This window comes from Stomoxys calcitrans, chromosome 4 (genome assembly GCF_963082655.1).
Source record: "Stomoxys calcitrans chromosome 4, idStoCalc2.1, whole genome shotgun sequence".
NCBI classification, from domain to species: Eukaryota; Metazoa; Arthropoda; class Insecta; order Diptera; family Muscidae; genus Stomoxys; species Stomoxys calcitrans.
In genome coordinates, this window is record NC_081555.1 from 105,279,305 (window position 1) to 105,288,859 (window position 9,555).

The following is a 9,555-nucleotide window of genomic DNA, read 5'->3' on the forward strand; positions in this document are numbered from 1 at the left end:
AAGCCGGGCAATGGCAAAGGAAATGCTCCAATGTCTCATCATCTTCCCCGCATGCCCTACCCTTGCTATCACTTGCATCGATTTTACAAAAGTGAGCTCGTAGTCCTATTTGTCCCGTTATTGAACCAATAACTATACTGACGTCCTTCTCGCTTCCTTTCAGAAATAGCCTTGTCTTCTCGCGATATGGATCCCCCCATAGGATTTTCGCCGTCCTACCGACCGTTTCGCTGTTCCTCAATGTTGCATGCGCATTCGTCGCCCACTCCCTTAACTCGAACTGAGACGACCCGAAAGGCTTCGGGTTAACCAAGTTTATTGACGGCAGTCCTCTGGCCTTCACCGCCAAATCGTCTGCCCTTTGATTTCCCCTGACTCCGTTATAGCCCCAAACGATGCGGATTTTGCCATCCTCAGAGAAGGCGTTAATCTCCTTCTTACACTGCAAGACTGTTCGTGACCTTACCATCCTGGCTCTTATTGCCCTTATGGCAATTTTACTGTCAGTAAAGGTCCTCGTCCTCGCCTTAGCACCACACCACTTCACGCATTCCTTAATCGCCCGGATCTCCGCCTACAACAAATTTTGCCCATGAACATTCCACTAAGGAACAGGGGCAAACTTCTCACATATCAATGAGTGCAGTCCGATTCAAAATTTAAGCTCAATGATAAGGGGGCCTCCTTTTTATAGCCGAGTCCGAACGGCATGCCGCAGTGCAACACCTATTTGGAGAGAAGTTTTACATGGCATAGTACCTCATAAATGTTGCCAACATTAGGAGGGGAAAACCACCGCTACAATTTTTTTCTGAGGGTCTCACCGAGATTCAAACCCAGGCGGACATGCTAACCTCTGCGCTACGGTGGCCTCCAAATATTGTACATTTATTAAGTCCTCACAAAATTTGACACAATTTTTTTGTCTTTGCATACCTCTTTCTTCTACGACTGCCACAATATGTGCGGATTTTCAACGCAATCGGTTTAGATTTATATATATGCACATTTTTGCTCAAATTTGACCGATACTGGAATAATTTAGTGATTTCGATAACCAATAGGCACGAAATTAGAAAAAAAAAACGTTACTCCTGCGTCTGTTCTGTTTATTGGTGAATTTCTTAGAAAATGGTAGACTGGGTGCCTTCGCCGCATTATCAACTAATCATCTAGTCCCACAATGAACTATCTCTTCCAACTGTCTCCATACTCTGACTTTACTAATTAAAAGTTCCCAATTGAGTGACAGGTATCTTAAATACATTCTATTGAATACCAAGGGATAGATAATAATTTTCGCAAGGGATAGATAATAATTTTCACAACACCCTTATAAACGTATCTACTCTCTTTCTTCTTTCTCTCATACAATACATGACACAAATATGTGAAAGCACTTCCCACCTCCTACATGTGGAGAACGTTAAAAATCATAAGTATTGCAATAATGATAATCATAAGTACGCAACATTACGTGAGTGATTTATAAACGTACTCCATCATATACAAGTAGCAGCTCGACACTTTCGTTGTGCATCCTTCGCATCTCACGCTTACGCTCAGACATAAAATGGTGCAAAATCCATTAAGGAAACTATAAAAAAGTAAACACTCCTACATGCGGACAAGCACTATGTACATACACACCAGATTGTGTTTTTTTACTTTCTCACACATAAAATTTCTATAAAACTTTTGTATGAGTCTTTTAAGGACCACAACAATACGCTGATAAATACTAAATGAGTGAATTTATGATGGGTGGAGGTTCTTTAATTGAAATTCCTAAGGGTCAAGCAAAACAAAAATGGGTCAAATGTAGTAAAAACGTGCAAAGTTCGGCCGGGTCGAATTTTATATAACCTCCACAATGGTAAGTCATTGTGCAAAATTACAGCCAAATCGGATAATATTTGCGCCATCTAGAGGCTGAAGAAGCTAATATGTATTTGCTTGAATGAGAAACGCACATGTTGTTGGTTACTGCAAAACTGACTATTCAGTTATTTCAATGGAAGAACATGGCCTATGACTTATTCTAAGGGTATTAAATGAGCGAAATAAAGATTAGAACAATCACACGATAAATAAGAAGTAATAAACAAAACCAATGATCAAAAGTATAAGTTGACAATGTTCTGAGTTGGAAAGTATTATATATACCAGAAGAATAATCGGGAGGTATATCAGGTTATGAACCTATTTAGACCATACTTGGCTCAGTTGTTGAAAGTTATAACATAACACTTCAGCCAAATCGGATATTAAATGCGCCCTCTAGCGGCTCTATAGGTCAAAATCCGAGATCGGTTTATGTGGTAGCTATAGCAGGTCTTTAATCGATTTGGACCATACTTGTCACAATTGTTGCAAGTAATTAAGGATCGGTTTATACGCCAGCTATATCAAAACATAGACCGATATGGCTCATTTACAATCCCAACCGACCTACACTATTAGGAAGTATTCATACAAAATTTAAAGGCTTTATTCCTTCGAAAGTTGGCGTGCTTTCGACAGATGGACAGATAGACGGACGGACAAACTTAAGGACAGGTCTTAACCGGCTTAGAATGTCAAGACGATCAAGAATATATATTCTTTGTTGAATCTCACATAAATATTTCGATGTATTACAAACGGAATGTCGAAATTTGTATACAGGCATTAACCAGATTTGGTCCTAATCCGGTGAAAAATGTCTCATTATGAACCCATAGCAGCTATATCGCAATATGGTCCGATTTAGAGCAAACTCGCCATGGACGTCGAATAACTCGTCTTGGACGAAAGACATAAGAGAAAACTATGTGCAAAATTTCAGCCAAATCGGACAAAAATTGCGGCTTGTAAGGGTTCAAGAAGTCAAATCGGGAGATCGGCTTATATAGAAGGTATATCAGGTTATGGACCGATTTAAACCGTACTTGGCATAGTTGTTGAAAATCATAACAGAACATCACATGTAAAATTTCAATCAAAGTCAAATCGGGGGATCGGTTCATATGGAATCGGGGGATTGGTTCATAAGGAAGCTATATCTAAATCTACACCGATATGGCCCATTTGTAATATCCAACGACCTACATTGATATTAAGTATCTGTGCAAACTTTCAAGCAGCTAGCTTTACGCGTTCGACCTCTATCGTGATTTCGAAAGACAAACGGAAGGATGGACATGGCTAAATCGATTCAGAACAACGAGACGACCAAGATTATATATACCTAGGGGTTATTAGACGAATATATCGAGGTGTTACAAACGGAAGGACTAGATTAGTACACCCACATCCTATGGTGGTGGGTATAAAAACGGACCCCCCTGGCAATGACGACCCACGCAAAGGAGAAAGAACCATGATTTGCGGATATGCACTTGGAATGTCAGCACTCTTTATATTGAGAAGGTGCTGTATAAATGCCGCCGAATGTATTAGAGAAGTATCAAGCAGATTTAACCACCTTACTGGAAGTGCGATGGACTGGGAATGGGGTCACAACAACACCAAACGGTGACAAACTATACTAAAGCTGCCATAACACGAGACATTAATTTTGTCTTTGGATTTGTGGTAAGTCGGAGACTGAAACACCTTGTCTCAAGCTTTAATCCGGTGGATGAGAGGCTAGCCACAATCCGCATAAAGGCCCAATTCTTCAACATCAGGCTTATCTGCGCCCATGCCCCTACGGAAGACAAGGATGATATTTTCTAGGAGCGCCTCGAGAGAGAATATGGCCGCTGCCCCGCCCATGATATTAACATCGTTCTTGGAGATTTTAATGCGAAAATAGAATAGGAATACATCTTTGGTCCAACAGTCGGAAAGTTTAGCTTTCACGACATAACGTCCGATAATGGGTCGAGGCTAATAGATTTCGCGGCGGCAAAAAACATGCTATTTAGCAGCACCAAATTTCAACATAAAAATATTCACAAAGCCACGTGGCTGTCACCCGATCAAAACACAAGTAACCAAAATTGATCACGTTGTGATAGATGGAAGACATTCATCCAGCGTGTTAGATGTACGATCGATCCGTAGAGCGAACAAGGATTCGGACCATTACCTTGTTACAACAAAGGTTTTAACCTGTTTGAAAATGGCGAGAAAGTACGATCTGACACTGAATGGAAGCTGGACATTGAAAAGCTGCAAACACAACAGATGTCAATGGCATACTGCACTCGGCTGACCCAATTGCTTGATTAATGCATTCCTTGTTCCGATGATGTAAAGATGAAGTGGCAAACCATTGCCTACCCCATGGAAAATGTCGCGAAATTCGACTTGGGTACCGGAGGCCTCCCCCTAGAAACTCATGGTACGACCGAGAGTGTCGAGATGCTACTGAAGACAAGAATGCGGCATATATTGTAGATCAACCCCGAAATCAGTAGTAACGCGCCAGATGAATGAGAGGTATCGGGGGATAAGAAGAGAGGAGAAACGTCTATTCCACAGAAAGAAAACAGAAGTATTGTAGAAAGACGTGGGTGTGAGCAAATTGAGGTATACAGGAGTCAGAATAAAGTCTGAAAATTCTACCAAAAAATTAAACATCAAACCGGTGGCTTTGGTGCAGGCAAATCCTCCTATAGAGACAAAAAAAAATCTGGTACCCGACACAGATAGCATGCTGAGGATACGGAAAGAATATTTTACCCATCTGCTAGTGTCCGACGATGAAGGCGAAGAAGATACCGTAGAACCAATCCCTTGTTATGGGATAGAATGTTGACCTCCTGGTCAGAATGAGGTCCAAGTAGCAGTGACTCGACTAAAGAACAACAATGCATCAGGAGCCGACGGGTTTCCCTCTGAACTATTTAAGACCGGAGGCGATACGCTGATAAGGCATATGCAACAGCTTATCTGAGCAATCTAGTTAGAAGAACGCATACCCGATGATTGGAACTTCAGACGAATCCCTTAAATCGGTCAATAACTTAATGTAGCTCCCATACAAACCGATCCCCGGTTTTGACTTCTTGAACCCTTAGAGATAGCAATTTTCCTATGATTAGTGCGAAGTGTGATCCAAATCTGTGTTTAAACTGGTATAGACCCCATATGAACCGATCCTTGGATTTGACCTCAATTTCCATCCAATTTGGCTGAAAACTGGTAAGTGAAGCAGACTTATCCCCTACAACACTTACCCTAAATCCCACCCAAATAGGCTCCTAAGTATATCTAGCCCCATATAAACTGATATCCGAATTTGACTTCTTGAGCTCCGAGAATCCTTTTTCAGCGATTTGAGTGAAATTTGGTAAGTAAAGTTCATTCATGTAGTCCAACGAATCTTAAGCTGATAGTTTCATAAGTAGATACAGGCCCCCTTCAAAACCCATATCCCTATATGACTTCTTGAGACAATGCTTGTACTACAAGCCCCATTCAAAATAATTCAAATACAAACTGAGTTAATAAAGGTACATTTTTAGTAGAATCCATAGTGGTGGATACCCAAGACTCGGCCCGACCGAATGAAGCAAGATTTAACTTATTCCATTTCAACAGATTTTTGTGGCTCAAAAACAGTTGCACGCACCCCTCCAAAGCTCTTACACATAAATACTTTAAATACCACAAAAATAGAAATATTTTGCAATTAACCACAACAATAATAAACAACAGAGTTTTTTTTTAGCAGCAGCGACATCAAGTGGCGTTTGTTCGGATGAATAAACAACTCGCGGATATTGTTTAACATTCTGATAAAAGCAATTCGCAAGCGAACGCATGTGTTTGCCCATTTAAGTACTTGAACAAATGTTATAAACCGATAAAAGCACATAACAAATACCAGCGAAACAAATTCCTCACCCATAGCACTACACTGTTATGCCCTACCAGCTCAAATGCTGGAAACTGCCCAGTGCAGTCATCCAAGTAAAATGCTTTTTGTAAATATTACAAAATAAAATTCTTTCATGTGCAACGAAAATAGTGCAATATTTATTAAGCGGTTATATAAACGGAAATATTCACAACAAAAACAAAACACTAATAACAAATAAACAGAGATATGGGTATGCTATGGATAGGAGATAGCAGTGATAGGAGATAGCTGTGATACGAAACTTAGAATCGTAAATAACGCTAACAAGTAAGAGCGTGCTAAGTTCGGCCGGGCCGAATCTTATATACCCTCCACCATGGATCGCATATGTCGAGCTCTTGCTATGTTATTGGAACAATATTAAGTTATGGTTCATTTCGGACCATAATTGAAATGAATATTGGAGACCATAGTAGAAGTCGTTGTGTAAAATTTCAGCCAAATCTAGTAAGAATTGCGCCCTTTGGGGCTGAAGAAGTAAAATACGGAGATCGGTTTATAGGGAAGCTGTATTAGGCTATAAACCGATTCATGCGCATATTCGACACGTATGTTAAAGGTCATGAGAGAAGCCGTTGTACAAAATTTCAGCAAAATCGGGTAATACTTGCGCCCTTTAGAGGCTCAAGAAGTCAAGATCCCATATTGGTTTATATGGCAGCTGCATGGACCGATTTGAACTATTCTTAGCACAGTTGTTGAAAGTCATAACTAAACACCTCATGCAAAATTTCAGCCAAATCGGATAATAATTGCGCCCTCTTGTGGCTCTAGAAGTCAAGACGGCAGATCGGTTTATATGGCAGCTATATCAGGTTATGGGCCGATTTGAACTATTCTTAGCACAGTTATTGGAAGTCATAATAAAACACTTCATGCAAAATTTCAGCTAAATCGGATAACAATTGCGCCCTCTAGTGGCTCAAGAAGTCAAGACCCCAGATCGGTTTATATGGCAGCTATATCAGGTTATGGTCCGATTTGAACTATTCTTAGCACAGTTGTTGAAAGTCATAACAAAACACCTCATGCAAAATTTCAGCCAAATTGGATAATAATTGCGTCCTATAGAGGCTCAAGAAGTCAAAACCCAAGATCGGTTTATATGGCAGCTATATCAAACATTTTACCGATTTGGCCCATTTACAATCCCAACCGACCTACACTAATAAAAAGTATTTGTGCAAAATTTCAATCGGCTAGTTTTAATCCTTCGAGATTAAGCGTGCTTTCGACAGACAAACGGACGGACGGACAGACGGACGGTCGGATGGACAGACGGACGGACATGGCTAGATCGACTTAAAATGACATGACGATCAAGAATATATATACTTTATGGGTCTGAGAAGCATATTTCGGGGTGTTACAAACGGAATGACGAAATTAGTATACCCCCGTTCTATGGTGGGTATAAAAAGGGGCAAGTAATCTCACAAAATGAACATCTCTGATAAATATTGCAACAAATTATGGTATTTTATACATAAAACCAGTAAGGAGGGGCAAAAGTCGGGCGGTGCCGACTCTATAGTATTCTACACCTACCCTATAAGTACAATGTGGGAGCTATATCCAATTCTGAACCAATTTTGATGGACCTCGGCGAACAAATATGTTCAAACTGTAATAATTACGGTTGACAAATGAAAACATTATGCCAAATTACCCAAAATCTGGCCAACATATATAAGGGAGCTATATCTAATGCTGAACCGATTTCGAGCAAACTTCTTAGATAATGTGGTAGTCGTCGAGGAAAGCGTTGTGCAAAATGTTTGCAAGATTGGTCAAATAATGCGCTTGCAGTGGCTTTTGGGGTGAAAATCAGGCGATATATATAAATATATATATGGGAGCTATATCTAAAACTGAACCGATTTCAATGAAATTCACCTGTAACGTCGAGAGTCATTAGAAAATCCTTCCGACCAAGTTTCGAGAGAAACGGGTAACAAATGACCATTTTATTGCAGTATTACTGCAAATCGGACAAACATATATATGGGAGCTATATCCACATCTGAACCGATTTGAATGAAATTCCCCTGTAATGTTAAGAGTCATTAGAAAATCCTTCCTGCCAAATTTTGAGAAAATTGGTTAAAAATTGACCATGTTATTGCAGTATTACTGCAAATCGGACAAACATATATATGGGAGCTATATCCGAATCTGAACCAATTTTTTCCAATTTCAACAGGCTTCGTCTCTAGGCCGAAAAACACACCCATACCAATTTTGAAGATGATCGGATGAAAATTGCGACCTGAAGTTTGTACACAAATTAACATGACGTACAGAGAGACAGACAGACGGACATAGCTAAATCGAATCAGAAAGTGATTCTAAGGTCGATCGGTATACTTGTCAGTGGGTCTATCTCTCTTCCTTTTGGATGTTACAAACTAATTCACTAAGTTATAATACCCTGTACCACAGTAGTGGTGTAGGGTATAAATAGTTTAAGAATATTACAGGCCTATCTTGCAATTTGTAACACATTTTCTCGTTTTTGAGAATAATAACAAAATCATTTTTTTTTTTAATACTAATATTTTAATTAACTCCAATCTCAGTAGGCCTTAAAATTTTCGTCTTTTCTTGCATGTCCCAACAATCTACAGACTAAAGATAAATTTCCCCCAGCTAATGTTATAATTGGTAAATTCACATTTCAAAAACCAATTCCAATTCAGTGATTTTATAAAACAAAAGTTAACAATGCTCATTTAAATTTGGAAAATTCTGTATAAATTTATAAATAATATTTTTCTATTACACAACTTTTTCGATAACAAACGAAAATTTTAATACTAATTAGAGAGTATGTTAAATGTATAATAGGCTAATTCACAAGCCAATTAAATGAACATTAATGTAAAAAATAATAGCAGCATTTTTGCAATAAACATATTAATATAATTTTTTCTATATATAAAATTTTCCTTGAAGACAAAGTTTCTATTCTCTACTACAGAATCCGTAAAAATGGTATAGAATCTGTTACACCAAGTCAGAAGCAGGTCCACGTGGTAGTAACCCGGCTGGAAAACATAAAGGCAGCAGGGGCCGATGGGTTGCCGGCTGAATTGATTAAGACCGGAGGCGACACACTGACAAGGCGTATGCATCAGCTCGTCTTCGCAATTTGGCTAGAAGAACGCATATCCGATGATTGGAACTTCATCACACTATGTCTCGTATACAACAAAGAAGATAAGAAGGTATGTGTGTCAACGATTAAAGTCTAAAAGCAACGAAATAATGGGGCCCTATCAGTGTAGCTTTAGTCCTGGGGCCGAATTACCGCATACGCGATCGAGTGCACTTTCGTATCGAATGAAATTGTATTTTGTATTTAATGGGTGTTTTGATAAACAGTACTGTACTGTACTGTAACACTATTCCTGATAGAACCGATTGGAACTACCATATGCCTTGTAACAGAAGTTACATAGACTTCTATACGGATGGTTCCAAACTAAACGACCAGGTGGGCTTTGGGGTGAACTCTAAATGTCTAGAACTGGTCATATCGAAAAAGTTACTCGAACACTGCAGTGTGTATCAAGCGGAGATCCTTGCAGTTAAGGAAGTAGTGGAATGGTTAAGATATAATGTCACAACGACGATTGGCATAAATATCATCTCAGATAGCTAGGCAGCCATTAAATCCCTGGAGAAAGTATTTCTGAACA